The sequence below is a fragment of the Aquarana catesbeiana genome, linkage group LG03 (assembly GCF_042186555.1).
Source record: "Aquarana catesbeiana isolate 2022-GZ linkage group LG03, ASM4218655v1, whole genome shotgun sequence".
NCBI classification, from domain to species: Eukaryota; Metazoa; Chordata; class Amphibia; order Anura; family Ranidae; genus Aquarana; species Aquarana catesbeiana.
Genome location: NC_133326.1, coordinates 525,047,913 through 525,075,140, shown reverse-complemented (window position 1 = coordinate 525,075,140; position 27,228 = coordinate 525,047,913). Strand labels below are relative to the sequence as shown.

At 45.7% G+C, this 27,228-nt stretch overlaps 1 protein-coding gene across 6 annotated transcripts in view; it reads left to right on the top strand.

Moving 5' to 3' along the window:
• Positions 1-2,332: 2,332 nt before the first annotated feature.
• The window catches only part of TSPAN9 (tetraspanin 9), a 556,918-nt gene continuing 532,022 nt past the window's right edge, over positions 2,333-27,228 (top strand). For 2 of the 6 annotated variants that reach the window (XM_073621234.1, XM_073621231.1), the window contains exon 1: positions 2,333-2,614. The gene's annotated coding sequence lies outside the window, so the exon portion shown is untranslated. Of the gene's footprint in view, positions 2,742-2,762; positions 2,786-27,228 lie in introns of those variants that run through there. The other 4 variants (XM_073621235.1, XM_073621230.1, XM_073621232.1 and 1 more) reach the window with 3 other exon arrangements.

The following is a 27,228-nucleotide window of genomic DNA, read 5'->3' as shown; positions in this document are numbered from 1 at the left end:
TAGGGGAGTTAGTGTGAGAGTTATGGGGGGGTTAGTGTCAGACTTATGGGGGGGTTAGTGTCAGACTTATGGGGGGGTTAGTATTATAGGGGAGTTAGTATGAGAGTTGTGGGGGAGTTAGTGTGATAGGGGAGTTAGTGTCAGAGTTATGGGGGGTTAGTGTTATAGGAGAGTTAGTGTCAGAGTTATGGGGGGTTAGTGTTATAGGAGAGTTAGTGTCAGAGTTATGGGGGGTTAGTGTTATAGGAGAGTTAGTGTCAGAGTTATGGGGGGTTAGTGTTATAGGAGAGTTAGTGTCAGAGTTATGGGGGGTTAGTGTTATAGGAGAGTTAGAGTCAGAGTTATGGGGGGTTAGTGTCAGAATTATGGGGGGGTAGTGTTATATGGGAGTTAGTGTCAGAGCTATGGGGGGTTAGTGTCAGAGTTATGGGAAAGTTAGTGTCAGAATTATTGGGGGTTAGTGTTATAGGGGAGTTAGAGTCAGAGTTATGGGGGGTTAGTGTCAGAATTATGGGGGGGGGGGTAGTGTTATAGGGGAGTTAGTGTCAGAGTTATGTGGGGGATTAGTGTTATAGGGTAGTTAGTGGCAGAGTTATGCGGGGGTTAGTGTCAGAGTTATGGGGGGTTTGTGTTATAAGGGAAATAGTGTCAGAGTTATGGAGGGTTAGTATCAGAGTTATGGGGGTTTAGTGTTATAGGGGAATTAGTGTCAGAGTTATGGGGGGTTAGTATCAGAGTTATGGGGGGGGGTAGTGTTATAGGGGAGTTAGTGTCAGAGTTATGGGGGGTTAGTGTTATAGGGGAGTTAGTGTCAGAGTTATGGGGGGTTAGTGTTATAGGGGAGTTAGTGTCAGAGTTATGGGGGGTTAGTGTTATAGGGGAGTTAGTATCAGAGTTATGGGGGTTTAGTGTTAGAGTTATGGGGGGGTTAGTGTTAGAGTTATGGGGGGTAGTCTTAAAGGGGAGTTAGTATCAGAGTTATGGGGGGTTAGTGTTAGAGTTATGGGGGGTTAGTCTTATAGGGGAGTTAGTGTCAGAGTTATGGGGGGTTAGTGTTATAATGGAAATAGTGTCAGAGTTATGGGGGGATAGTATCAGAGTTATGGGGGTTAGTGTTATAGGCGAATTAGTGTCAGAGTTATGGGGGGTTAGTGTTATAGGGGAGTTAGTATCAGAGTTATGGGGGGTTAGTGTTATAGGGGAGTTAGTGTCAGAGTTATGGGGGGTTAGTGTTAGAGTTATGGGGGGGTTAGTGTTAGAGTTATGGGGGGTAGTCTTAAAGGGGAGTTTGTGTCAGAGTTATGGGGGGGTTAGTGTTAGAGTTATGGGGGGTTAGTCTTATATGGGAGTTAGTGTCAGAGTTATGGGGGGTTAGTGTTATAATGGAAATAGTGTCAGAGTTATGGGGGGATAGTATCAGAGTTATGGGGGTTAGTGTTATAGGGGAATTAGTGTCAAAGTTATGGGGGGGTAGTATCAGAGTTATGGGGGGTTAGTGTTATAAGGGAAATAGTATCAGAGTTATGGGGGGTTAGTGTTATAAGGGAATTAGTGTCAGAGTTATGGGGGGGTTAGTGTCAGAATTATGGGGGGGTAGTGTTATAGGGGAGTTAGTGTGAGAGTTATGGGGGGTTAGTGTCAGAGTTATGGGGGGGGGTTAGTGTCAGAGTTATGGGGGGTTAGTGTTATAAGGGAAATAGTGTCAGAGTTATGGGGGGGTAGTATCAGAGTTATGGGGGGTTTGTGTTATAAGGGAAATAGTGTCAGAGTTGTGGGGGGTTAGTATCAGAATTATGGGGGTTAGTGTTATAGGGGAATTAGAGTCAGAGTTATGGGGAGTTAGTGTCAGAGTTATGGGGGGGGGGGGGTAGTGTTATAGGGGAGTTAGTGTCAGAGTTATGGGGGAGTTAGTGTCAGAGTTATGGGGGGGGGTTAGTATCAGAGTTATGGGGGGGGGGGGTTAGTATCAGAGTTATGGGGGGGGGTTGGTTAGTATTAGAATTATGGTGGGAGTGTGTTATGAAAACGTTAGTGTCAGTGCTGTAAGCTGATGTATAAGGGATACACAATAATAAATCTATATAGATGTGAAGACTCCTCATCCTAGCTGTAGATAAGCACTGTGGACCCTGTGAAGTGTCTATTTCCTGGCTCAGGGCTGCTAGTAATGTTTGGGGAATGCAGACTCAGGAGAGGGACTGCTGGACTTGTCATTACAGGGGAAGAAGGGGAGGATCAGGCGGCTGTAGGCAGGGAAGAGAGCCGGGAAGGAGGGCTTGTGGTGGGGAAGTGATAGGAGGTACATAGGTGTACAGTCACAAGAAGAGGAGGAGCTCTTACCCACTGACCCCGCTCCACTGAAACTCAATCCCAGTGTGGTTGCACTTCTCATGCCATTTGCTTGTTGCTGCATCCCCCCCACCCCCCTTTTCTCCGGTCATTTCCGCTCTCAGTGACTCACTGTTACAAATCTCAGCACTAACTTAGGACAAGCACAACTTCCCTTCTATTATTTTATTTTCACGTTTCTGCCTTTCCCTGGAAAAGTCCCAGAGTTTCCTCCCTGGGGTCCTGCCAGCCTCCTCCTCCTCCTCGGTCTGGATTTCAGGATCTGGTGAGTACATCATCTCTAGGTCCAATCATCATATACACTCTATTCTGCAGATCACTTCTCTCTGACAGTCAGCACCGACTTGGCACCGACTTGGAGACGTGTTGGCTGGAAAGAATGAGATCTCTGGGTGGGTTCCATAGACCTGTGTCTTCCTGTACAGGAACATCTAAGGTGACAAAGGGGTGGCAGGACAGATGAAGCTCTGCAGATGGTGGGGATTGAGTCTGCAGCTCCTCGTTGAAGTAGTTTTGTTTGTGTTTTGCAGATTTACTTCTTACAAACAGTATTGTTCTTGTTTGATAACAAGGTGTGCAAGAACTACAACAAGGCATTGCATGATTGTGGTCAGTAGAAGCACAACTGATTGGATTTGCACTTTTATTCAGCGGTAAAAGAAATATCGATCTGTGCTTAGGTTGCAAGCTCTTTGGGTTAGTTATTGCTGCAACCAGCTCAATATTTATGATTGGCCTCCCACTTTGACTCAGTTGTGGAATAAAGAAATCTTACTCAATGCCTAGATTGTCAGCTCTTTGGGTCAATGATTGCTTCAATTAATTAATTATTTCATAATGGCATTGCACTCTGGTTCAGTTTTCAGATGAAGAAGTATCACTTTTTGCCTAGATTGCAAACCCTTTATGTCAGGGGTTGCTTTAACAAATTCTTTATTTCTGATTGGCCTTGCACTTTGTTTGAGTTGTGGGATACAGAAATGTTGCCCTATGTCTAGATTGCAAGCTCTTTGGGTCAGTGATTGTTTCAACTAAATTATTTCTGTATAGCTTTGCACTTTGGTTCAGTTGCAAGACCCTATGCCCAGATTGTAAGCTCTTTAGATCCGTGATTGCTATAACTATTTCATTATTTCGGAATGGCTTTGCACTTTCAGTTGGCTAAAAAAGAAATATTACACCGTGCCTAGATTGATTGGTTCAACAAATTCATTATTTTATAGTGGCATTGCACTCTGATTCAGTTTTGGGATAAAGAAATATTACTTTATGCCTAGATTGCAAGCCCTTTGGTTCAGTGATTGCTTCAACTAATTTATTAGTTCCGATGGGCCTCACACTTTCATTCAGTGGTGGAATAAAGAACTATAACCCAAAAGAAATATAACTCTATGCTTAGATTGCAAGCTCTTTGGGTCAGTGATTGCTTACCCTAATTCATGATTTATTTCTGTTGTGGGTAAAATAAACATCTGCATTTTAGTTAGTATCTAAAGAAGTGGCTTGTGATACTTGATTCTAGCAATTTAATAATTGTAGTTGCAAAAGTTTTAAAATGTTATTGGATTTAAAATGCCTGAGGGTTTGCTGGTACTTGTAGTTCTAAGTGTGGTGAGCCAAACAAAGGTGAACCTTTACAGCACTGATGTATTAGATCTAATAAATGACAAACAGTATATTAGAAGTGTATTTTTTTTTCTTAATAACAAGTAGATAACATGTAGCACATTATATTATAATAAATGGGAATGGAGGGACATAATATGATATGCTTGCTCTATGCCTGCCCCAATGTTATGTAATTAGTATCTGTGTTATATTCCATTTGAAGTGGCTACAACTGTTTCTATTTTGACACCATGACTTATTGGGTAGTAGATTTTCAGCAGAGCATGCTGATTGGTGTCTTTCTCAGTAAAGTCATAAAGTTGTGGTGACCCAGTGAGCAGAATGGAAACACGTGCTGGGACTTGTAGTTGTAGTAGTCTGGATACTTGTGAATTGTTCAAAGTCATGCAAAGAAGCCTACAGAATGGTTGCCCAAAACTTCTTAGTTTACTCAGTATGCGGTACTTCCCAGTATGTTGGAACACAGGACCCCCCTCCTCCCTTCACCTCCCAGAATAGATTGTTGGATGCCTGAGCTGTCAATCACTAGGCCCAAGTCCCGTCACATGGAGGCAGGGGAAGGTGGGGTGGGGTTAGAGAGTACTGTGTAAGGCTAATGATACAAGGGCGAATATTTTTTCCTGCAGAGATTAATTGCTGCCACAGATCGCTAATTCAAGCGATTAACATCCATTTGTAGCTAGCGATTAAATCACTTGAGTTGCTGGCGATGTGTTACAGCATTGGGTTGCTCTGCTACAAATCGCCTTCCTTCAGGGATATGTAGGTGAGCACAGTGATTGCTGCAACCTTTCATAGAAAACCATTAAGAGCGATTGTCGCTAGTGATTTTGCCACTGAACGGAAACTCTGACGAATTGTGGTCACTGAGCAAAAGAGCATCAAATCACTTAAAAAATGTTACTGTTAAGGATTCCATAGAAAATAATTATGATTTTGTTAGCATTAAATTGCTGTAACAAAATGTGAGGGGGGGCCTGATTGATGAAAGAAAATTATTGATGTGTCATTAGTCTAAGATATGGCTTTCTCGGAACCTCCTACTTTTGTACACTATGGTCAAAGCACCAAAGCAGGGCAATCATACTGTGTATAGTGGAGTAATTCATACCAATTTGATGGGTTGCCAGGTGTTACTACACTTTCCATATCATCTTACATAAATCAGACTGCTTTACGGAATAGGTGAGGACAAGGTGACCTCTATCAATCAGCCAATCAGATTTTTGAGTACTAAATCATGAAAGATGGATTCTGATTAATTGGTTGCTGTGTTTTGCACATCATGCACCATTATAGTTTGATAACTGCAGTTATTTCCAGTGATTTCCCCTCTAAGGTTTGGTCTGGATTCCCCTTGCGTGTCTGTGACATTATATTCTGGGCAGATCGAGCACAAGGCCTTAAATACCTTCTCAGTTAATTATGGCCTCCTACGTTCGTCCCTGACAGCTCACTCTGGTATTTCTGACTTCCTAAGGGACATATACCCATGTATAGGCTGTCAGCTTTTTATCGGTTCAGATCTGAGAACTGAAAGTAAACCTGTCAGCATTTGCTAAGTTTGTAAAATGAATGTACTGCCAATATGTGCAGACCCTAGAAGGTACCTGAATACCTTAGAAAAGACCAGACCATCTTCTGTACACCTGAGAAGCCCTGTAATCCTTGGTGGAATTGTATTGCAGTGTGTGGACATTTTGGTTTATAAACGTAGTAAACCATGATGGTTTTTAGGTTTCCCTGCATGCACATGCACCTCCTGAGGCAGCCGTGTGTCTGGTTACTGTAGTCCTTTTCCATTTGTGGCATTTATATACTTTGAAGACACTATACTTCAAAGTACCAATATGTATAAGCTTGTTCCAGGTCAGCAACTCACTAAGTAGTAGGGCACTTCTGTCATGACAGGTTTTCTTTAAAGTGACCCTGTCACCACAGGGTCACTTATAACAGAAGGCCACCCCCTGGAGGGCCATCTTCAGACTCTGCAATTACAGAATGGCCAGGGACTCCAGAGATGGCCTCGCTCTCCATAGCCCCTAGGACCCCTCGAGGCAGCAATGATAGGTCTTTTCAGAGTTCTCTTTTTTTGCAGGTAGAGTGCTGATCCCCAGGCATTAGCGATTGCATGTTCAGGAGTGAAAGAGTAAACAGAAACACGTCATAAGGATGGAAGACATGTTGGTTTATCTGCACAATAGGTACTTGAGCTTTATAGCAATTTGGACCACCTGGATCGAATACTCTATGTCCCTCCACCTTCAACCCTGCAACTTAAGTAGGCCATACATGGGTCGAATTCCAAAGGAATTTTCTTACAAAAATTGTAACTAAGAATTTTCTTTCTAATTTCCCACCATTAGTGGGCTGCAACAATGGCCAATTTTTGAATGACCGGGCATGTTGGAAATTTTAGGAAAAACAAACAAATTTCTAGTCAGTGATAAGAGAGTTGTGCGGGAAATAAAAAAAAAAATGTGCATGAGCTGTGACCTGGAAAGAAAAGAAGATTCCTGGCCACAAAAATTCTTTTCTGCAGCAATATGAGGTGAAATTGAAGGCTTGGTTGGTCGAATTTTGAAATCAATGGTGGCACCATCAGATCACAGAACGCACAAGATTTCTGTTTTTTGAAAGAAAATTTGTTCAGAATTCGACCATGTATTGCTGGCTTTAAGCTGGCCATAGAAGAGTCTTTTTTTTATTTTTTTTATTTTTATTCATCCAGCAGGTTGAACGAAAAGAACTGCCCAATTTCCCCCATCCACTCAGGTTGATGGGAGAAGCCTCCTGCTGTGTCATTGTATTCTGACAGCGGGGAGACTTCTCTTCCGTCAGAATACACAGATCAGGGCTGCAGTCTATAGTCTGCTTTGCTGATTGAGAGGGACTGTTCCAGAAGGGCAATTGTACAGAAGTCGCTCAGTAGATTGACTTCTGAACAATCACAGTGTCCATACATGAATTGAAATTCGGCTAATCCCTGCTGAACTAGATGAATTTCGATCCATCTATGGCCAGCTGTATACTCTGGCATTACAGTGCCAGTGCTGGTGTTGTTAGGCTTACCCCTGTTGGGCCTCTACCCTCAGTTGGGCCTCTGACGTACTCCTATATATACAATCACCTCTACTGCCCTTTGTAATTCTGTGCATTTTATACCTGCAATGTACCTACCTCAGAAGCTTTGTATCCTTTATAAAAGGAGGAAGCCTGTCTCCTTCCCCCTATTTTTTTTTCTGTGTATTCATGTTGAAAACCCAATCAACATTATTCTTGAAAAAAACAAAGACAGCCCTTTAAAAGAGAAGCCCATCCATACTTACCTTTTCCAGGGGCCCATGTGTTGAAATGTCACCGCTTTTCTGGTTCACCTTCTGGTTGGGTCAAATACCTGTTTTCCAGGAGCAGTTAAGCAGCAGGGTAATAGACTTATTTTTACTGGACTTTTTAAAAGTGACCCTTTCATGACAAGTGTCATGAAAAAAGTATGGGGGCAGCCATTACCATTCTATGCTTTGAGAAGGTTAATGCCCTGGCTGTCAACTGGATGCTTTGGCTTCAATGCTTTCTGAGTCTCTGACCTGGAACAAATATAGAGATAAGAAATTCTGAAACTTTTCTTATGTTTAAAGCTTCATTTAATGACATTTGAATATTTAACATGTTTCAATGGCATAAATATGCGATAACACATAGGGGGAGATTTACTAAAACTGGTGCACATAGAATCTGGTGCAGCTGTGCATAGTAACCAATCAGTTTCCAGGTTTTAGCCCTCGTTCACATTAAATACAGCTTTGAAATCGTGCAGCTTCATCTGAAATTGCACATTTCAAAACCGTATGTTAGTGCGACTTGGAAGATGTATATGAAAGTGCCACCCGGAATCGCCAAAAGTAGTGCAGGAACTATTTTTTCAAATCAATGAGGCGCTGTTAAGTCAGCGTTGCACTGATACTATTGCAGACAATAGGGTGCGACTTGTCATGCGATTTGACCTGTAAAATCGCATGACAAGTCGCTCCAGTGTGAACTGCGGCTAATTGTCAAGCTTTATTGGACAAGCTGAAGTTATAAGCTGATTGGTTACTAGGTACAGCTGTACCAGATTGTGTGTGCACCAGTTTTAGTAAATTACCCCCATTGCAGGTCACTACAAAAGGTGGGATGGGGCCCTAAAAGGGATGGACTAGTTGTTCAAATTTTTAATGAAGATTATTGGTTGAAGTGTACAGGGCATCTCTATAGGCATCATACTCAAGTAAGGGTGCTGAAATACTATCGCAGCAATATCTTTGTCAACAGGTTGGTAAAATTCCACTTACGGTAATTTGTAGCTCTTTTTGGAATTAGGCAGAATTGTAGAAATGGTATTAAACCCAAAAATAAACATTTATTATATTTCAGCTGACCAAGTCTTAGATGTGGTGGATGCATTTGTTTTCTTTTTTAGGCTTTCTTTCTTTTGTTTTCACCTGGTGATCCTGCCAATAAGCTTGTTGTTTTTCAAAAGTTAGACGCAGGGGTGTCAAACTGCAGCCCACCAGCTGTTGCAGAACTACAAGTCCCATCATGCCTCTGCCTTTGGGAGTCATGCTTGTAACTGTCAGCCTTGCAATGCCTCATGGGACTTGTAGTTTGGCAACAGCTGGAGGGCTGATTGAGACAAACAATTTACCACTGACAAGGAAAGCTTACAATGATCAGCCTTTATTTTTTTATTTTTTTTATTTTTTTATAATCATTCATTCATTGCATGTGTTAATATAGCGTTGTAAATTTACGCAGCACTTTACATATATAGTGTACATTCACATCAGTCCCTGCTCTCAAGGAGCAGGGCCGTCTTTAATATTGATTGGACCCTGGGCAAAAATGTTCACTCATGCAATTTCACTCTCCACCTGCTCTGAGACATACAATAAATAGCAGCTATACTTAAAATCAGTTTACTGTAGTTGATCAGGCAGTGATTGCTTGCCAGCGATTGGTTGCCAGTGGTATATCATTACTGCTTACTGACTGGTTGCTAGAGGTTACAGCACACATTACAGCTCACTGATTAGTTGCTAGAGGTTACAGCAAATGATTTCTGCTTGTTAATTGGTTGCTAGAGATGACTGTACATCAATACTGCTCACTGATTGGTTGCTAGAGGTTACAGCACATCATCTCCTCACTGCAGGGGAGCATAATATACATATGAATGCCACCTTTATTTACATATCAATGTCGCCGACCGCAGCTATTTACTTAGTAATGCAGCCGCTATTTACATATGAATGCCAGTTATTTACATGTAAACACAGGGTCTGCTGGTGAGTCATCTGTACACAACAATAGGGCAGAGCTGGGCAGAATTAGTACCAGCACTTCACACTGAGATATCGGGACACAGCACAGGACTAAAACTTCAAGGGACAAGGGAATTTAAACTGGGATAGTTGGCAAGTATGAGGCAGCTGCTTTGGGCCCCACAACAATGACAGGGCCCAGGGCAGCTACCCCTTTTGCCCTGCCTTAAAGACGGCCCTGTCAAGGAGCTTACAATCTAAGGTCCCTAACTCATTCATACATGCACATAGTAGGGCCAATTTAGACAGGGTCCAATTAACCTACCAGCATGTCTTTTGAGTGTTGGAGGAAACTGGATTTACCACTGACAACGGGAGCTTACAATGATCAGCTTTTACTTATTACATTTTTTATGATTAACTTTTTATTGAAATTTTGCATCAAAAGGAATGGGATAAGAAAAATTCTGTCTTCAATAATCAGAGGGTATATCAATAAGCTTTTATTTATATATGTAAAACCTTTATCTCAAATGGAAAAAAACGTTTGCTGTAACTTCTTATAAAGTGGCTTCAGTTTGTTAGTATCTCTAAATCTGCTAGTGCATCCAACACTCCCTTCCAGATTGACAATGCTGTTCCTGTAGTCCTTCATCCAGGGTAAAGGCACTCTAATACAAGAGGTGTGTTATTGGCCAGATCACAAGGTGAAAACAGGGAAGAAAGCCTCAAAAAATAAAACTAACAAGTGCACATAACCTGAGAGTAAATAAATCTTTGCAATTATAATGGTCTGCATGCTATAGATCAGGGGTCTCTAAACTTTCTAAACAAAGGGCCGGTTTACTGTCCTTCAGAATTAAGGGGGGCCAGAGTGGCCAGTGGAAGTAAAAAATGCTCCAGCATCAGTGGGATTAAAAAAAAATTACATAGTGCCTGTAATCAGTAGAAGGAGGAATAGTGCCCCATCATTGGTATTAGTGGGGGGAACAGTGCTCCATTGCTGGTGTCAGTGGGAGGAAAAATGCCCCATTGTTGTCAGTGTGAGGAATGGTTCCACACTGTTGGTGTCAGTGAGAGGAATGGTTCCCCGCTGTTGGTGTCAGCTAGAGGAATGGTTCCCCACTGTTGGTGTCAGTGAGAAGAATGGTTCCTCACTGTTGGTGTCAGTGAGAGGAATGGTTCCTCACTGTTGGTGTCAGCTAGAGGAATGGTTCCCCACTGTTGGTGTCAGTGAGAAGAATGGTTCCTCACTGTTGGTGTCAGTGAGAGGAATGGTTCCCCGCTGTTGGTGTCAGCTAGAGGAATGGTTCCCCACTATTGGTGTCAGTGAGAAGAATGGTTCCTCACTGTTGATGTCAGCTAGAGGAATGGTTCCCCACTGTTGGTGTCAGTGAGAAGAATGGTTCCTCACTGTTGGTGTCAGTGGAAGGAATTTTGTCCCGAGGCCCAGATACAGGCAAGCAAAGGGCCACATTCGCCCTAAGGGCCGCAGTTTGGAGACCACTGCTGTAAATAATGTTCTGCCAATGGTTTAGGTAAGTTGTTCTTCTTGCCTAATTTATACATCTTCCTAATCTTGGCAGTAGAAGTTATAAGATTTCAAAAAAATGTTTTTCCTGTTTTTACAACATCCCACAAAAGTCAATGAACCTAAAGTTATGAGTACAGATTGCTATCCTTCCAACTCCTACCCAAAGCAAATCCTGACATCTCTACTTTGTTCATTAAACTTTTTTTCCTTTGAGCGGTTACTGAAATTCCAGCCAAGAAAATGGACACAGTACAGCTGGCTCCTCTAGTTTACAAGTCGTGTCAACATTTTTTTTTTTTGTTCATTTTTAGGGAAGTAGCTGAAAAGATCATATTGTGACAGTTTTCAGTGTCCAGATACGTGCGGGTCAAATCTAATGTACTGAAAGAGGACCTGTCATAAGCAAAAAAAAGTATAAACAGGATATGGGTAGCACGATCGATTGTTCATACCTTTTCATTGTGGTTCTTCAGAACAGCTTGGAGCCTCCCGATTTCTGACATAGATCAGCCCCTGCTGCACCGTCTGACCATGTGACTGGCTACAAAGTTACAATGTCACAGTCTAAACACCAAGGGAGAGGAGGCTGATGAATGCAAACTTGAATAGTAACTGAAATATCCACTTTAAGCCTCATTCACACCGGTGCGTTTTAAGTGTGATGTATTAAAAAAAGTTCTGCTTGCTGCATCTTTGATGCGCTTTCTTCAAAGCACACCTGTTATAGAGTTCAATGGTAATGCAAGTTCCATAAAGCCATGGATTAGCGAGTTTGGGGTGTCCAAAGAGTCCCGACCTCAACCCGATAGAACACCTTTAAGATGAATTAAAGCGGAGACTGCGAGCCAGGCCTTCTCATCCACATCAGTGCCTGACCTCACAAATGCGCTTCTGGAAGAAAGGTCAAATATTTCCATAGACACACTCCTAAACCTTGTGGACAAGGACCTTCTTCTCAGAAGAGTTGAAGCTGTTTAAGCTGCAAAGGGTGTGCAAACTCAATATTGAACCCTACGGACTAAGACTTGGATGCCTTTAAAGTTCATGTGCGTGTAAGGGCAGGCGTCACAATACTTTTGACAATATAGTGTATATATAGATATCTATCTATATATAGATATCTATATATGTATACACATACACACATACGCATGTGTGTTTGAGCTCTGGGGTGCACACCCTAATGCAATAGGCTGCACCAGTGGTGGAACTTTCAGGGTCACAGCAGTTGCACTTGCGACTGGGCCCTGCCGTTCTGCCGCTATGGGGGGGCCCCAAGACTCGGCATCTCCCCCTGCACCTCTGGCTTTCAGTTTGGGATGCAGTGGGGGGGAGTGGGAGGCGGCGATTGGCAGCTCTATGGTGCCCGCGGGGCTAGTAGTTCTCCTTCTGAGTGTATACAGTGGAGAGGGGAGCGGCCTCTGACCCATGCAGCTATCAGTTTCACTCTTCAGTGTACAAGTGAGTTGCTCTGCTTGTACACTCTTGCTGATAGCTGCCCGGGTCAGAGGCCCCTCTTCACTGTTTACACTCGGGAGGAGAACTACAAGCCCCAGGGAGATCGCGTGGTCCACAGGCACCATAGAGCTGCCAATCGCCACCTCACCCTGTGCTGGGGGTTGGAGGTGCGCAGGCTGAAGAGACCAGCCAGGTACACGGGGAACCTCTGGAGGGGGGGGTTTCTGGGGACCCTGATGTAAGGGGGGGCTCTTTGGGGAGCCTGGTGTAAAGGGGGGCCCTCTGGGGATCCTTGTGTAAGGGGGCTCTCTGGGGACCCTGATGTAAGGAGGGACTCTCTGGGGAGCCTGATATAAGGAGGGGCTCTCTGGGGACCCTGATGTAAGAGGGGGCTCTCTGGGGACCCTGATGTAAGAGGGGGTTCTTTGGGACTCTGATGTAAGGGGAGCTCTCTGGAGACCCTGATGTAAGGAGGGGGCTCTCTGGGGACCATGATGTAAGAGGGGGCTCTCTGGGGACCATGATGTAAGAGGGGGTTCTGTGGGGACTCTGAATTAAGGGGAGCTCTCTGGAGACCCTGATGTAAGGAGGGGGCTCTCTGGGGACCCTGATGTAAGGGGAGGCTATCTGGGGACCCTGATGTAAGGGGGGGCTCTCTGGGGACCCCTTATGTAAGGGGGGCTCTTTGGAGACCCTGATGTAAGGAGGGGGCTCCCTGGAGACCCTGATGTAAGGGGGGGGGGCTCTCTGGAGACCCTGATGTAAGAGGGGGCTCTCTGGGACTCTGATGTAAGGAGTGGGCTCTCTGGAGACCCTGATGTAAGGGGGGCTCTCTGGAGACCCTGATGTAAGAGGGGGCTCTCTGGAGACTCTGATGTAAGGGGGCCTCTCTGGGGACCCTGATGTAAGGGGGGGTGCTCTTGGGGGACCCTGATGTAAAGAGGAGGCTCTCTGGAGACCCTGATGTAAGGGGGGTGCTCTCTGGGGACCCTGATGTAAGGGGGGGGGGGGCTCTCTGGGGACCCTGATGTAAGGGGGGGGGGGGCTCTCTGGGGACCCTGATGTAAGGGGGGGGGGGCTCTCTGGGGACCCTGATGTAAGAGGGGGCTCCCTGGGACTCTGATGTAAGGAGTGGGCTCTCTGGAGACTCTGATGTAGGGAGGGTGCTCTCTGGAGACCCTGATGTAAGAGGGGGCTCTCTGGAGACCCTGATGTAAGGGGAGGCTCTCTGGGGACCCTGATGTAAGGGGAGGCTCTCTGGGGACCCTGATGTAAGGGGGGCTCTCTGGGGACTCTGATGTAAAGGGGGGCTCTCTGGGGAACCTGATTTAAGGAGGGGGCTCTCTGGCACCCTGATATAAGGAAGGGGCTCTCTGGGGACCCTTATGTAATGAGGGGGCTCTGGGGACCCTGATGTAAGGGGGAGGCTCTTTGGGGACCCTGATGTAAAGGGGAGGCTCTCTGTGGACCCTGATGTAAGGAGGGGCTCTCTGGGGACCCTGATGTAAGGAGGGGCTCTTTGGGGAGCCTGATGTAAGGGGGGGCCCTCTGGGGACCCTGATGTAAGGGGGGGCCCTCTTCGGACCCTGATGTAAGGGGGCTCTCTGGAGACCCTGATATATGGGGGGGCTCTCTGGAGACCCTGATATATGGGGGGGGGGGCTCTCTGGAGACCCTGATATATGGGGGGGGGGCTCTCTGGAGACCCTGATATATGGGGGGGGGCTCTCTGGAGACCCTGATATATGGGGGGGGGCTCTCTGGAGACCCTGATATATGGGGGGCTCTCTGGTGACCCTGATGTAAGGGGGTCTCTCTGGAGACCCTGATGTAAGGGGGCTCTCTGGGGACTCTAATGAAAGAAGGGGGATCTCTGGAGACTCTGATGTAAGGGGGGTGCTTTCCGGGGACCCTGATGTAAGGGGGGGCTCTCTGGAGACCCTGATGTAAGGGGGTTGCTCTCTGGGGACCCTGATGTAAGTGGGGGATCTCTGGGGACCCTGATGTAAGTGGGGGATCTCTGGGGACCCTGATGTAAGAGGGGGATCTCTGGAGACCCTGATGTAAGAAGGGGGCTCTCTGGAGACCCTAAAGTATGGGGGGGCTCTCTGGAGACCCTGATGTAAGAGGGGGCTCTCTGGGACTCTGATGTAAGGAGTGGGCTCTCTGGGGACCCTGATGTAAGGGGGGGTGCTCTTGGGGGACCCTGATGTAAAGAGGAGGCTCTCTGGAGACCCTGATGTAAGGGGGGTGCTCTCTGGGGACCCTGATGTAAGGAGGGGCTCTCTGGGGATCCTTGTGTAAGGGGGGCTCTCTGGGGACCCTGATGTAAGGAGGGGCTCTCTGGGGAGCCTGATGTAAGGGGGGCTCTCTGGGGACCCTGATGTAAGGGGGGGCTCTCTGGGGACCCTGATGTAAGGGGGGGCTCTCTGGGGACCCTGATGTAAGGGGGGGCTCTCTGGGGACCCTGATGTAAAAGGGACTCTATAGGAACCCTGATGTAAGGAGGGGGCTCTCTGGGGACCCTGATGTAAGGAGGGGGCTCTCTGGGGACCCTGGTATAAGGAAGGGGCTCTCTGGGGGCCCTGATGTAACGAGGAGGATCTGGGGACCCTGATGTAAGGGGGAGGCTCTTTGGGGACCCTGATGTAAAGGGGAGGCTCTCTGTGGACCCTGATGTAAGGAGGGGCTCTCTGGGGACCCTGATGTAAGGGGGGGCATACTGGGGACCCTGATGTAAGGGGGGGCATACTGGGGACCCTGATGCAATTGAGGGGGCTCTGGGGACCCTGATGTAAGTGGGGGATCTCTGGGGACCCTGATGTAAGTGGGGGATCTCTGGGGACCCTGATGTAAGAGGGGGATCTCTGGGGACCCTGATGTAAGGGGGGGGCTCTCTGGGGAACCTGATGTAAGGAGGGGCTCTCTGGGGATCCTTATGTAAGGGGAGCTCTCTGGGGACCCTGATGTAAGGAGGGGCTCTCTGGGGACCCTGATGTTAGGGGGGTTTCTCTGGGGATTTTGATGCAAGGGGAGCTCTCTGAAGACCCTGATATAAGGAGGGGGCTCTCTGGAGACCCTGATGTAAGGAGGGAGCTCTCTGTGGACCCTAATGTAAGGGGGGCTCTCAGAGGACCCTGATGTAAGGGGAGGCTCTCTGGGGACCCTGATGTAAGGGGAGGCTCTCTGGGGAGCCTGATATAAGGGGGGCTCTCTGGGGAGCCTGATATAAGGGGGGCTCTCTGGGGAACCTGAGGTAAAGGGGGGCTCTCTGGGGACCCTGATGTAAGGGGGGCTCTCTAGGGAACCTGATGTAAGGAGGGGGCTCTCTGGGACCCTAATATAAGGAAGGGGCTCTCTGGGGACCCTGATGTAAGGGGGGAGGCTCTTTTGGGGACCCTGATGTAAAGGGGAGGCTCTCTGTGGACCCTGCTGTAAGGAGGGGCTCTCTGGGGACCCTGATATAAGGGAGGGGGGCTCTCTGGGGACCCTGATGTAAGGGGTGGGCTCTCCGAGGACCCTGATGTAAGGGGAGGCTCTCTGGGGACCCTGATGCAATTGAGGGGGACTCTGGGGACCCTGATGTAAGTGGGGGATCTCTGGGGACCCTAATGTAAGGGGGATCCGCACTTAGATATGTAACGATTATTTATATATATATATAAATAAATACATACACACACATGTATATTGTATACATGTGTATGCCTGCCCAAGTGTATGACTTTCTTTAGTTGCTACACTGCTATGGGCTCTAGCCCAAGATCTTTTGTAGACCCAGCAATGCCCCTGGTGGGGGCCCTTCATGGTTTCTTGCATTGGGGCGCTGACGATTCTAGTTACGCCTCTGGGCTGGACACACCTATGGACACAGCAGTACCTACCCACAGGGCATGATGACTATGTGTCACAGAATTCAAAGAAGTAAATGTGTGAGGATGCTCGCAAACTAAATTTACAAACTTCAAGATCGTTCAGATTATTAAGAGTAGGCTAGAAATAATTAAAGTGGAAGTTCAGGCAAACTCTAAACCTGCTCTCTGTCACATTCTAAACCTAATCTATCTAACCCTGTAAAATCGCTGTACTTACCTATTTTGCAGCCAATCCGGCCCGGTCCCAGCATCAGCTGTCAGCGGCAGCTTCAAAGTGGAGCGGGGTGCAGGAGAGGCAGCCAACAATGGAAGCCCCATTACCATTACCGGGTGTCGTCACTTCCTAGCCATTTCATAGCTGTTGGAAACTGGACCAGATCGGCTGCAGAATAAGTAGGTAAAGCGATTTTTGCTTTACAGAGTTAAATAGATTAGGTTTAGAATGTGGTAGATAGCAGGTTAAAGCCTCACACACACGATCAGATTTTCGGACGACCGTACGTCCGTTTTTTTTGTTGCATGCTAGTCTCATGTCGAAAGTGAAGAGGTTACTCACCATACGAAAATTCTCGTACGACAGAATTCAACTTCAGAAGTGACGTAATGTGTTGACTAGTTTTGTATGTATTCTTTCGTTTATGAGCATGCGCAGTCTTGCTCTTTACGTTTTTTTGGACGAAAACCATACTAATTAAAAGTAAAATGTTATAGTCTGCACATCCAGCTTTTGTTGTACGAAAAATCGGAATTGGCTGTCGAAAGCATCATATTAACGATCCGAAAATTGGCAGATCGTTCATCAGACGAAATTTTACTTCCGATTTTCGTATCATGTGTACGGGCCTTAAGATTTGGCTAGTTTTTGCCTGGACTTACACTTTAAAATTGAAAATGGAAATGAATATTTAAAATTTTGACCATAGATACACCATAAAAAAAGCTAATGAAAGGCACATAATGATATGTTCGATTTTTATAAAGACTATAATGTTTGATATTTTGGGTTTACTGACACGATATTCAGGGAATCAATTCTCTGACATACAGATTTCTGGAGTGGGCATTTAAAATTCTGAATGTGACACACACTAAAATATGGAACACCACATCAAAAAAGACTTTCAGGTAAATCGTAATGTGTACTTACCCAAAATACACAATATAATTCCTTTAAGTACAGGGCTGCAATTGACAAATGTCATACAGGGTGGTACTGTGGACGGAGGTGTTATTTAAACTTGGAATCACACCGAATGTCTTTATCAAATGTGGAATACGGAGACATATCTCATGCTATTGGTGAAGGAAGGAGCTGGATTGTACATATGGAGATATGCACAGGTTGCTTGCCAGGGACCTCACACACAGCAACCCCCCCTCAGCAGTTGCTCGTGTTCACATGTGGCTAATTTGGTTTCCTTGATTCTAAGTATACAACAGCTGTCTATAAAACAGCAAGGAACTTCCCTAAATATCCATTAGACAGATCTGGGAAATTGTGCAAGCTTAATTGCAGTTAAAAAGGTATAATTTTTAGATTAGCACATTTTCTATTTTTTTTTTTTTATAATGTCATGTTTGATAGAGATCAAATATGTAAATTATTCTGCAGAAAAAGCTTGATTTAAATGCTTGAACAAAGTAATAACTTTATTGTATTTTAATTAAAGTAGTATTAAACCCTCATATTAAAAGCAAGCTCTATTTAAATGCATATAATATCTATAATAAATCCATTGATTTTCATTTACTACTTTTATAAGACTTATATTTACCTTTATTAGATTTATACAGCTCCTTTTTGCCAGGTGCGGTGTCTCCTCAACCTCTGGTCAGGGAGTGTGCACACTCTCTCTCTCTCTCTCTCTCTCTCTCTCTCTCTCTCTCATGGTCACCGATTGGACTACATGTCCCCTGATCCCCCTCATGTGCATTGTTAATGCAATGCAAAATTAAGCCACAACGAATTTCTGCAGTTTTTTTTATACATTTTTATATTTAATATTTATGACATAAATATCATTTTTTGGTTTGGGTTTTAAAATACACTTTATTGTCCATATATTAAGAAAGGTTATAACAAAGGAGGTTGTTGTACAATGTGTGTTTGACTAATGCCCTGTACACACGAGCGGAATATCCGACAGAAAAAGTTCAACGGAAGCTTTTCATCGTCTATTCTAATCGTGTGTAGGCCTCATTGGACTTCCTTTTTGGAAAATTCTGACGGACCTAGAAATGGAACATGTTCTAAATATTTCCGACTGAACCAATTCCTATCGGGAAAACTGATCGTCTGCATGCTGTTTCGAAGGACCAAAAACTACGCATGCTGTGAAGCAAGTACGAGACGGAAGCTATTGGCTACTGGCTATTGAACTTCCTTTTTCTAGTCCCGTTGTAAGTGTTGTACGTCACAGCGATCTGGACGGTCGGACTTTGGTCGGACTTTGGGTTGACCGTGTGTAGGCAAGGTCGCTTGAATGGAATTCCGTCAGAGTTCCGTCTAAGAAACCTTCGGAGTTTATTCGGCTAAACTGGTCCTGTGTACACGGCATAAGTATCTGTTTTTGAGACTGCAGTTGGGCTTTAACGGAAGGCTCCTTTCACGCCTGTCAATTTTTTTTAGGAAGATCTGATTGGACCCTCCATTATCCTTTTTACGGAGCAGCCAATGTAAACCGCCTTTGTGACCCACCAATCCGACCAAGAACAGATAGTTGGGGTTCCTCTAGCGGATTGGATGTCAGTTGGGTGTAAATGGGCAGGCTGTCTGTTTACATCCGACTACCCATAGAGGAGAACAGGCTGTGTCTGTGTTCGCTCTGCATAAGTGGAGCAGACACGGATCAGCGGACAGATTCCCCACTGAGCAGGTGGACTCCTGGCAGAGTCCACTCCATGTGAAAAGGGCCCTTAACCATTTAGTGAAACTACCATTCACGCTGCCTAGCAGGCTGCTCCAAGTGTTTACACATTCCTATCAGGTGCCTTAATCCGGCCCTAGTGGAATCGAAATTGGGCCTGTTCAGCAAGATAACCATCAGCAGTGATTATTGTATTCTGCCGTTGGGGAAGGCTCCCTGTGCTCCCCAGCAGAACACAATAGAGCTGCGTGAGGGATTCCCTCATCAACACTGACTGTGTTGATGGGGGAATCAAGTAATTTTTCTTTCCTTTAACTAGTGATTTGTATGGCTTGTCCTAGGAGTCTTGCATACTGGGGAGGCAAATGGAGATCATCTTCCGGCCTGCACCTTCTATCCTCTTTTGCTTCATTATTGGCATGTCTCTGCTTCACTAATCAACATAGAGGTGCAGTAGATGGTAAGAGATGGGTTTGAGCCTCCAAACACAGAAGCTGGTTGCCATTTTTATATTGGAGAATATTGATTGCTTTTTCCTGGCCACAGGTAAGCAGGACCTAAACTGTAAGATTAGGTCTGCTTTATAACACAAGTAGACAAGTAGTTTGAAACTATGAAAAACATACCTGTCATTCCTAAATAGTGGGTCCCATGCGCACAGTTTTGGCCTTGTGCAACATTGCTTAAATTCGGCATACATATTACAATTGAGAATGCACCATATGGATCTTGTTAGCAATCTGTCACATGAATGAGTGCCTATAGACAGTGCTTGTATACTGAAGAAAAAAAAAAAAAAAAAAAAAATTATATATATATATATATCACAGTATCTCACAAAAGTGAGTACACCCCTCACATTTTTGTAAATATTTTATTATATCTTTTCATGTGACAACACTGAAGAAATTGTACTTTGCTACAATGTAAAGTAGTGAGTGTAAAGCTTGTATAACAGTGTAAATTTGCTGTCCCCTTAAAATAACTCAACACACAACCATTAAGGTCTAAACCGCTGGCAACAAAAGTGAGTACACCCCTAAGGGAAAATTTCCAAATTGGGCCCATTAGCCATTTTCTCGCCCCCGTGTCATGTGACTTGTTAATGTTACAAGGTCTCAAGTGTGAATGGCGAGCCGGTGTGTTAAATTTGGTGCTGTCTCTCTCATTCTCTCATATTGGTCACTGGAAGTTCAACATGGCACCTCATGGCAAAGAACTCTCTGAGGATCTGAAAAAAAGAATTGTTGCTCTGCATAAAGATGGCCTAGGCTATAAGAAGATTGCCTAGACCATGAAACTGAGCTGCAGCACAGTGGCCAAGACCATACAGTGGTTTAACAGGATAGAACAGGCCTCGCCATGGTCGACCAAAGAAGTTGAGTGCACGTGCTCAGCGTCATATCCAGAGGTTGTCTTTGGGAAATCGACGTATGAGTGCTGCCAGCATTAATGCAGAGGTTGAAGGGGTGGGGGGTCAGCCTGTCAGTGCTCAGACTATACGCAGCACACTGAATCAAATTGGTCTGCATGGTTGTCGTTCCAAAGATGATGCACAAGAAAGCCCGCAAACAGTTTGCTGAAGACAAGCAGACTAAGGACGTGGATTACTGAAACCATGTCCTGTGGTCCAATAAGACCAAAATAAACTTATTTGGTTCAGATGGTGTCAAGTGTGTGTGGCGGCAACCAGGTGAGGAGCACAAAGTGTGTCTTGCCTACAGCCAAGCATGGTGGTGTGAGTGTCATGGTCTGGGGCTGCATGAGTGCTGCTGGCACTGGGGAGCTACAGTTCATTGAAGGGAACCATGAATGCCAACATGTACTCCCTTCAGAGACTGGGCCACATGGCTGTATGATAACGACTCCAAACACACCTCCAAGACGATCACTGCCTTGCTAAAGAAGCTGAGGGTAAAGGTGATGGACTGACCAAGCATGTCTCCAGACCTAAACCCTATTGAGTATCTGTGGGGCATCCTCAAATGGAAGGTGGAGGAGCACAAGGAGCACAAGGTCTCTAACATCCACCAGCTCTGTGATGTTTTCACTTTTGTTACCAGTGTTTTAGACATTAATGGCTGTGTGTTGAGTTATTTTGAGGGGACAGCAAATTTACACTGTTATACAAGCTGTACACTCACTACTTTACATTGTAGTAAAGTGTCATTTCTTCAGTGTTGTCACATGAAAAGATATAATAAAATATTTACAAAAATATGAGGGTGTACTCACTTTTGTGAGATCCTGTATATCTATATATATATCTATTGTAATGTTTGGGGTATTTAGCTCAAGCGATAAATGCGTTTTAGTGCAGTGAGTCCACATCAGACAGGCATTATAGTTAAGGGCCTGGTAGCCCACGTTTATTAAACCGAAAAACAAAAGCAAAAAGGTCCATTCAGGATTCCCACGCAGGGGTTTAACTTCATTAAGCACTCCAAAAATAAGGAAAACATACCAAGCCACCTGGCTCTCTTGTCAGCAGTTCCTCTGCTTGCTCTCAACAGATTTGGCAATTCTTTACAGCCCCCTGGACTCACTGGCTTCCTCAGTCTCCCCGACTCTCGAGGCTGGCCAGCCTTTCCCAGTCCCTGGGCAAAGAATCCCATTTACATAGGCTGCAGACTCCCACAGGGCAGACCACTCTCCAGACACAGGTCTGTCTTCACACAGCAGTAGCAACAAGCTACACACACTCCACCTTCCTCCACACTCTGCTCTCACTAGCCCCTCGTTATATGGGCTGTGTGCACCTGGGCACACAACCTGCTGGCTCTCCATAAGACATGGACACAGGGTTAGAGATCCCATCCCTTTTCCCAGTGACAGGGACTATTACATATCCCCCCCCTTTGTTTCGATCCGGAGGGAGGAACACCAGCACCCGTCATGGTTGGGACACCTCTGTGCTGGCTGTCAGCCACGTAGGCCCAACCTTTTTTTCGGGTGCGCTTCCAGGTACGTCCCACCCTGGATCTTAACAGGGTCCTACATTTCCCTATACTCCCCCCTTGTTTCGCACCGGAGGGAGGAACACATAAACCAGTCACTAAGAATGGGACACCTCTGTGCCAGCCATTCGCTGCGTAGGCCCATTTCTTTTTCCGGGTATGTTTCCACCAGCACTTCACCTTGAACCATGGGCTCCCACTAATCTCTCTATCCCTTCCACCTTCTGGCCACGGGATCCTCCTTTTCCCTCCCACAGACCTACTCTCCTGGGACTGTTGGGGACCCATTTCCATGAAATCTGTCAGGGACTGACCCCTCTCACTACCTGACGCAACACTAACCAACAACATCTGTTTATCAGTTTCACTAACCCCTGTGTGGTTACCCTTGGCAACCAAATCATCTGAGATCAACACCACATACTTCTGTTTAACCTCGATAGCAATGTTCCACAAGGGGTTATTTAATTCAATATTATCATCATCATCAAGACCTCTTGTCACCTGGTTTGCTAGGACAGGGTCTAGGGAGGGACCATCTACAGGCAAGCAGTTACTCCCTATGGGACATTCCCGCAGTTTCACATCGCTCCCGGTTGTCCAACACTCCAATAGCGACTGTCCTACCAACACACATTTTGCGCCACATTTTTCCACACCAATCTCTTTAACCATTTCTGTGTCCATTGGTACCTCAACCAATACCTCTGAGTTGTCCGACAGTGCTCTACAGTGCTTCTCATACACTTTTTCATTACAGTTACCAACACTGCCATTTCCTGTCAAAGTGTCTCCGGGTACCTCAAACTGCACCTCCCTGCGAGTGATGGATTGAATTCCCACTACTGCTGCGTCTTTTCCGGGCCCTTCCCTTTCACGAGGTCTAGCGGGTGAGACAGCACACGCGCCATGTACCAACCACTGCTCAGCTGCACCTCGGATCGCACCAGCAGGAATGCACCTCATCACACCAGCATACGGAGAGACTTCTACTAGGTCTATCATTTCTGATTCCTTTAGCAGTTCCCCTGAACGCCTTCCGCACATAACTGTCGCTGGAAGCATTCTCGCAGAGAACTGCGAGACCACTTTCTGCAAAAGTAACCAACATTGCAGTAACCTATTTTTATCAACATTGCTTAACATCGCCTGTACCATGTGTCTCCACTGATTGGTACTACGCAGTACCAGGTCGCCCATCTGCGGTGGATACATGCAGGTATACAGCGGAAAGATTTTCACCAATTCCAACAACATCTCAGTTATTTCTAGACATGCCACATCTAAACACAGAACTCTAGGGACTTTTCCCTTACTAACGACGTGGAGGGGCTCATCCACTGTAGTCTGAGAGGATGAGACCTTGGAAGAGACCTCCACCTCCTTGGAGGTACCCACCATCACTGCCTGTTGCTCCCCTGGAGCACTGTCAGCCATATGTCTCCTCTTCCCCTCCAACTCAACAATGAGCCTCTGCAGGTCAACAATAGTCACATTGTCACCTTGACACTTGCTATTACGTAGTTGCTGGGCTGTGGACAACCCATCTGCCATGTCTGCGCCCAGAACCGTTCCTTCAGACTGGAGGGCATCAGTCTTTACAGAGGCTAGCGTACTCTTGAGCACCGGCCATTCTGTGATCCCTCCATTGGGCATAGCAGGTGTTCTGTCCACACCTTTGTTACACATCGTTGTTTCGTAAGTCTTTGTCACTTGGTCTAGTGCTGCAAGTGTTTTCTTGCACCAATCATCCAAGTCCCTTGTGGTTCCATCACCAGTGCTCCACAGCGCTGCATCAGCTGCTCTAGAAGGCCCCACAGGAACCTGGGATTCACTAGCCAAAACAGCACACTTGTCACTTCTATCTACCTCACATTGTGACAATATTTTTTTACTCACATCAACGTGAGAGATTGCATCCTCAACCAAGGCAATATGCAATACCTTATTTTGACCACCTTGCTTTGGTGGCGCTACAAACACATCTAGCTTTGAACTCTCAGCTTTTACAGGCTGAATTAACCCCTTGCCAACTGGGCTACACTTAGGGTTGTGGGGCTGTGCCCACACACACTCACTGTGTGACTCAGTCCAACCTTGTTCCACCAGAGTAGGACCAGAACCATCCTGGACAGACTCTGGCTTCATCACATGGAGACCCCCTGAGACCTCCATGGACAATCCTATGCCTCTGCCTGTCACGTGAGATCTACTCTCATCATTGGTAGTGAACACATTACCAACCTCACTCTCAGATATGAAATTACAAGAAATACATGTTTCAATGTCATTACAATCCACATCACTTTTACCCATAGTAACACTTTTGTCAGCACAATCATTAGCATTTTCATTGCATGTAGATACAACTGCCATTTTTGGGGGTTGTCTATGAGCCACCATAACCTCTGAGCGACTCTTCACAGCGCCCGCTCTCGGTAAAGGGGTACTCTTACCTATTTGGGCAGCTCCATAGCTGACCTGGGAAACTCTCTGCTTAGTCACTGCGAGCTCCTTGGAAGTTTCCCTGGGCAACCCTGCAGCACCTGTAACTAGGGAACATGGCACCAGCACTGTTTTGGTCACCCCTAGCTCAATTTTCTCAGCCATCTGCTGGATTATAGCAGGCACATGCAGAGTCCCCATGTCCTTTCCAGTCTCTAGCCCTGCAGCTAGTTGGGCTTTACGCTGCGCCTCCCCACTGCTCTGGGTAGCACACTGCAGCAAGTCCATGTCCATTTGTACTGCGGATCTCCCCACTGGACATACTCCCACTTCACTGGGTTCAGCATCATAAACTGAAACAGTCTTACCAGTTCCTGCAGCTGGTGTCATAGCCTTCACTTGAGTGCGATGTCTTTCATCTGTGGTGTCTCCACAGGCTGACGCCCCCATGTGGTCACGGAGCAATACTGCAGCCTTTCTAGACCCACTGATGCCCCCTGTAGGCAACACAAGATTCCTGTTGCTAGGGGTAACAGCAGACTTGCACTCCAAAACCGGTTGGCTATACCTCATGCAGGATGTAGACTGTTGCACCCTCCTTTCTGAGCTCACCACTTTCCCTAAGCGGCCATGACACAAAACTTTGCGTTTCTCTGCATTTCCAAAATCTTGGTCTTCCGGTGACACCTCTCCCATTCTGGAGCATTGCTGGCGGCCCATGATACGCTGGAACACTCCTCTAAAAAGAATTTCCTCTTTAAACTTGCAGTAGTCATCCTGGTCCCAATCCATCAAATGGTAAACCGACCGGTACTCTATCCATAATAAGGGTTGCAACAATTTTGGCCACCGATCCCTAGGCCATTTTCTCCTTACAGCAACTTTTTCAAATTTTTTCAGGAAGTCCCCAACCTCCTCTGTAGGTAGCATGGGTTGCACATAGTCAGAGGCCACAATCTCAGCCCCTTGCACTGCGGCCCACTCTTTGCGATTCCGCTTGAACCATTCATTCACTGTATCGCACATCACTTGGCCTTCTGGACTGGCCCTCCTAGGTGGAGACATCTTCTCAGGCCACGCTGAGCTCACTTCCACAGGTAAAACGCCTGTATGCAACACAGTTCATCAATTTAACTTCTGCGCAATGCAGTTTGCCTGGCTGCCACACACCGCTAGCAGCAATTCCTGAAATGACTCACTACTGGCGCAGAGACCCGGACTTCACCGTCTGTTGGCCCGCATTCGAACACCACTTGTAATGTTTGGGGTATTTAGCTCAAGCGATAAATGCGTTTTAGTGCAGTGAGTCCACATCAGACAGGCATTATAGTTAAGGGCCTGGTAGCCCACGTTTATTAAACCGAAAAACAAAAGCAAAAAGGTCCATTCAGGATTCCCACGCAGGGGTTTAACTTCATTAAGCACTCCAAAAATAAGGAAAACATACCAAGCCACCTGGCTCTCTTGTCAGCAGTTCCTCTGCTTGCTCTCAACAGATTTGGCAATTCTTTACAGCCCCCTGGACTCACTGGCTTCCTCAGTCTCCCCGACTCTCAAGGCTGGCCAGCCTTTCCCAGTCCCTGGGCAAAGAATCCCATTTACATAGGCTGCAGACTCCCACAGGGCAGACCACTCTCCAGACACAGGTCTGTCTTCACACAGCAGTAGCAACAAGCTACACACACTCCACCTTCCTCCACACTCTGCTCTCACTAGCCCCTCGTTATATGGGCTGTGTGCACCTGGGCACACAACCTGCTGGCTCTCCATAAGACATGGACACAGGGTTAGAGATCCCATCCCTTTTCCCAGTGACAGGGACTATTACACTATATATATCTATATATCTATATTTTTATTAATATATTACTTTGTTGCTTTTAAGACCATCTATTCACATAATCTTTAGTTTTTTATTAACATCTACGTGGGCAGTTGGGCAGCAGAAGAGAAAAATAAGTAGGATTAGACACAACGAAATTTAAAACAAACATATTACAAACCCTCTTGTAAGAAACATTCATCCTTCAGCTGTGTTGCTGATGAATGGGTAAAATGGGCTGACGGATCATTTGTAGAAATTTGCTGACTGAATGCAGCCAGGATGGAGGCGGAAGGAGATGGGGGCAGCTCTGCACAATCTGAGACATCAAAGGACATAGTGTGTGGTGGTAGGAATTCCTCATCAGACTCTCCTATTGTTTGTGAAATACTATCTGACATCAAAAAGTGTAAAGTTGTAGAGTTTTCTGCTTGTTCAGAATCAGTTTCTAGTAAGGTATGGTGGGCCTGTACGATTGCGTGGACTGACGTGATGACACCGCTGGCTGTTAACGGTTAAATATCAGGAAAGAGTTTTATTATTCTTTCCAGTTGTATCCTCTCTTCCAAGCTCCTGTCTTGCAATAAAGCATATGTCAGGGTAAAACATGGGAGCGTGAAGATCCGCTTTAACAAGAGGTAAGACCTGCAGGATGTGTGCCACACTCTCCCCGCTTTCCTCCTATTGCCATACAAAGAATTATTATTTGAACTTTTCCTCAATCTTTTATGTCTATACTTTTATGATATTGATTCATATGTGTAGTGGGTAGCATGGATTTTTATATTTGTATTATATAGAATTTATACATAACTCATAGCTTGGTGAGCATGAGTAATAATACTAAGGATGGTAATAATAACAATAATAGATTATATATCAAAAAATGGTCATGGGACCGGAAACTATACCAAAAAGGCATTGTGAGATGACTGAATTGTGTGTCTGACTTTTCTTTGATGTGTGTGGCCTGCTTATCATACATTGTAAAA